General features: G+C 43.8%; 1 protein-coding gene across 2 annotated transcripts in view; it reads left to right on the top strand.

The window, feature by feature from the left end:
* LOC137125463 (NACHT, LRR and PYD domains-containing protein 12-like) overlaps nucleotides 1-4,934 on the top strand; it is a 382,261-nt gene that overhangs the window by 121,822 nt on the left and 255,505 nt on the right. The window lies entirely within an intron of this gene.

Genomic DNA, 4,934 nt, shown 5'->3' with positions numbered 1-4,934 from the left:
GAGGAAAAGACTATGTCCGTATTATTCCACTGCTGGGAGGTAACTAAGTACATTTATTCAGTGAAGAAGTTAACATCAGATATTTTGTAAATTGATTAATCACTTCAGTTTTCAAGTGGATGTGCAAATCTCTTTAATATTAGTGTAAATTCAAATTAGTTAGACAGAAGGAGACATTTGAACACATCACTGTAGATTCTGACAAACTCGATCAACGTTTAATTGTTTTCTATCATTTTGTGAATGAAATTATTAAATGTATTATACCCGGGGGTTATTAGCATTAGCATTAGTGTTGCTGGTGAATTTTAATTGACATCTTCTGCTCCTGGGTGTTTGGTGTGTGGGTGGGCGTGTCCGAGCGATGGGCCACAGGATTGGACTAAACACTTCTCGTCTTCCGGATGACAGCAGTCTCGCTCGCTCTTGCTCCGCCCACTTCCAGCCAACCATATTAGGATGATTAAATAGCCAGCAACTGCGTGTCATGAAGCTGTTTCTATTATTATGTCCACCTAATTAAGTACATGATGAAGGAGGATTTACTGCAGGATTGTTGGATTAGACTGACTTAATCTGAGCCTAATAAATGTACAACTGAGTGGGAATTTATTCATCATGTCTACAACAGCAAAGTCCTCACATAGACTGAGTGATGTCTCCTTAATCAAATGGAAACTGTGTGAAGTGTAAGAAGAATGGACATGAAATCAGTCCCTATGACTGATTCCCGTCCTCTGTCTGCTGATGGGGACTCTCTGCTCACAGCTACAGGTGATACAGGGTCCTGTCTGTGACTGTCTCAGGGTCCATCAGAACCTGTGGTACATCCATCTTTTTATGACTTCCAGCTTTAGGTGGATGGGAAACTGCCAGCACAGCGCTTTTCTTTACGTTTCTGATCGTTTAACGAGTGTTTGCCTCATTTCCTCTTGTAAATCGCTAATTTGCGGAGCGTTTTTACGCCGGAACCCGAATGAGCACTGATGTTGTCCGGTCAAGTTAAGCAGTAACTTTGACTTTACCTGATGTGTCTGCTCCCTGTGTTAAAATGAGCCGTCGTTTCTAAACCGCGGTCACATCGTTAAAATATGACTAAGATAAATAAAATAAAAATATATACTGAAATACTTGGCTGAATGTATTGTTCTACTGATACGATAAAAAAATATATGTGTATCGTGTATTGTTAGTTAAAATGCTGGGCGGACTTTACTTTATTCAAAAACTGTGCATTAAAATGGCTTTAAAACTGCTATGGTGACAGTTCTCTGTAATTTAAGCAGGAATCCATTTAACGTTTCAGGTAAACTTTAACGGAAAGTTCTTTATCAGACGGAAAACACGATAAAATGTTGTGTTATTGTTTACCTGTCATTATATTTTAATTTAAACATGTTGGTAGAACAATGTTTGTTCAATATGAATATGAATAAATTACAACTTTCAAACAAGTTTTCCCCTTTATACTTTTATTTCTATTTCAAATACTGAGATGTGTTAATCAGCAAAGGAAATACTCCATTTCACATACTATAATATTTTACTGGTATTATGCATTTTGTTCAAACATATTTGTCATATTTGAACTATGTGTCAAATAATACATTTTATGAACTACGTGAAATATGAAAATCTCGTAATTTTTCAGTATGCAACAATCCCCTGAGTCTTTACGCGTCATTTCTGACCCTTCGTAGTACTTGTACCGGAAATACCGGAAATGAAACGCAAAAAAAAAAATCAGCAGGTTTGACCGCGGTCTCTGCTGCAGACAGGGACACTTGTCTGAGCTCGTCCCCTGTCAGACTCAGAGAGAAGAACAGTGACGTCAGAACACAAAGATTTATTTCCTCGTGCTCTAGTTCACTTTTAACAACTAAATGTCCGCACTGTGACCTCATTTTCTTTATTGTCCCCAAATTGTCCCCCATCCCGATTGTTTGTGTCCCAGGTGCAATTTATACTCTCCCCAGGCGACGGGACACCGTTAGCTTGGAGCCCTGCTTGATGCATATTACGTATTTACGTAATCGATTACAGGGAGTAAGTCGCCCCAACAGACTCACTTCTGGTTCGTTTTCTCTGACACCTTTTGTTGGTACTTTGTTTAGTTGCTACTTTGTATTTTTGTTGTATTTTGTTTTTTTGGCTCTGTTACTGTCCTTTTTTTCCCCTGGTCTCTTAGCCGCCCTTTGTCCAGTTTTCCTCCATCCCTCACCTGTGCTCTGACTTCTCTAGAGGGACATCACTCGCCACCCACCTACAGTAAGAATCTCACTCTCATTCTAGTCTATATTGAGTTTATGCCATTGCTCACTATCTCTCTCCTCCTCAGATACTCCAGCACCTGCCCCATAGGTCCCCGCGGTCCTGTCTGTCCACCTGTTCCTCCTCTCCTCTTAGCGCACAAACTCATTTGACTTCCTAATCCTTCGCTTGTTCTGCGCTTATTGTGATAGAGACACTGAACCAGTGGAGCGATACCACAGCCCAAACCCAGGATACAGAGGTTCAGTGAATGTGGTGTTGAAGGTGTGAAGGTGGATCAGTTCCTCAGAGGAGACTGTGTAGAAGGACAGAGTCCCAGCAGGACAGTCCACATACCCTGCTCTGTTAGAGACTGAGGACAAGGAGGAGGAGGGATCAATGTTCTTTTGTTATTTTGTTAGACAATATAAGTATTACCAGAGCACTCCAGACTCCAAGACTGGATGTTTCTTCCAAAACTAAAATCTTCTCTGTCTTCTTCTTTTCTGATTCCTCTGTAACTCACTGATATTTCCACATTACTGCTCCACTCCACCTCCCAGTAACAGCAACCAGTCAGAACATTACTACACAGCAGTTGAGGCCAGTAGACAAATCTGTCTGGATGATCAGGATATGACTGAATGTCCTCCACATACTGTATTTCACCTTCCTGTTGTTGTCAGACAGTCGTAGTTTCCTGTTCACTGTGTTTGTGTCGATTGTGAGTTGACAGAAATCTGATGGAGAGAACAAGACACAAACAGCTGCAGTTATTAATCCATCATCTGTTCATTTCTTGACACTTTGATGATGTGAATGAGTGATGTGGCAGTTTGAAGATGGTTGAATGTTGCTGCTTTGTTTCCATCAATCTCATTAAAAACACACTTACACTTCCTCAGACCTGGTCTCAGCCATCGTTCTCCACCAGGCTCCACCCTGAAAGGAGGAGGGGGGTCAGAGCAGCACATCAAGTCAATTCAATTCAAGTCAAGCTTTATTGTCAGTTCTTCCACATGTACAGTACATACATACATACAGGGAACTGAAATTGTGTTTCTCTCGGATCCATGGTGCTTACAGGTAGTTCTAACAGTGGAGCCTAAGATCTAGATCACATATAAATATAAAATTATAAAAATACAACTATACAATAAGGGCATTGAAGAGTATACTAATAAAAATAAAGTAAAATAAAGTAAAAGCCGCACAAGGCACATGGCAGATGGAGTGCAGACCAGTAAAGTATACATCAGTGCAGGTAACAGAATTAGTGCAAAAAAAGCTTGTTCAGTCTGGTTAAAGTGACAGAGGGCTCAAGAGCAGTTCTTTAAATTAAGCTGACAGATGAGGTAGTAGGGGGTTATAGTTCTGTGCCTGAGGCAGAAGAGGGAAGGGGGGCAAGTTCGGGAGCGAGCTCTGGCTCTTCTCAGTTTGTGGAGGAAGTAGAGACGCTGCTGTGATTTTTTGGCTAGTGCTGCAGTGTTGTTGGTCCAGGAGAGGTCCTCTGTGATGTGCACACCCAAGAACTTGGTGCTGCTCACCCTCTCCACAGTAGCACCGTTGATGGTTAGAGGAGTGTGCTGAGTGTGAGCTCTCCTGAAGTCAACAACAATCTCTTTCGTCTTCTCCATGTTCAGAGAGAGATTGTTGCCACTGCACCACCCGGCCAGGCGTCTCACCTCTCTCCTGTAGTTTGTCTCATCGTTGTTGCTAATGAGACCCACCACAGTCGTGTCATCCGCAAACTTAATGAAGAGGTTGGAGTTGTGTGATGGTGAGCAGTCATGGATCAGCAGGGTGAAGAGAAGGGGGCTCAGCACACATCTTTGGGGGGCCCCAGTGTTCAGTGTGATGGTGCTGGATGTGTTACTGCCGACCCGTACTGCCTGAGGTCTTCCAGTTAGAAAGTCCAACAGCCAGTTGCACAGCGAAGTGTTGAGCCCCAGCTGGACCAGTTTGTGAACGGCATTCTGACGCATGATTCCTTTTTATCTAGAGGTGTGAGTGCTGAGTGGACAGCAGTTGCAACAGCATCATCGGTCGAGCGGTTGGACCGATATGCAAACTGGAAGGGGTCCAGGGAGGGGGGGAGGGCAGACTTGATGTGGTGCATGACTAGCCGTTCAAAGCACTTCATGATAATCGGAGTAAGTGCAACTGGACGGTAGTCATTGAAGCAGGATGGAGACGGCTTCTTCTGGACTGGAATGATGGTGGTGGCTTTGAAGCCTGTGGGTACAACAGCCTGACGTAGAGAGATGTTGAAAATGTCTGTGAAGACATTGGTGAGTTCTGCTGCATAGTCTCTCAGTACACGCCCAGGAATGTTGTCAGGACCCGGAGCTTTTCATGCATTGATCCTGCTGAAGGATCTCCTCACACTGTCTGGGGTCAGTGTCAACACCTGGTCGCCAGGAGGAGGGGGAGTCTTCTGTGCAGTGGAGCTGTTTTGCTTTTCGAAGCGAGCGAAGAAGGCGTTCACCTCATTCAGCAGAGAGATGTTTCTGTCACAGGTCTGTGGTGGAGGCCTGTAGACCGTAATGGTCTGTATTCCCTGCCACAGGCTCCGAGTGTCTCTGCTGTTGCTGAATTGATGGGCTATCCTCCTGGAGTACTGCCTCATCTCCAGCTCTGAAGGCAGCGTTCCGCGTCTTCAGGAGTCTGTAGACCTCCCCCGT

Source organism: Channa argus, chromosome 4 (assembly GCF_033026475.1).
Source record: "Channa argus isolate prfri chromosome 4, Channa argus male v1.0, whole genome shotgun sequence".
Classification (NCBI taxonomy): Eukaryota; Metazoa; Chordata; class Actinopteri; order Anabantiformes; family Channidae; genus Channa; species Channa argus.
The sequence above is the reverse complement of the archived record's forward strand: the minus strand, read 5'-3'. Positions and strand labels throughout refer to the sequence as shown.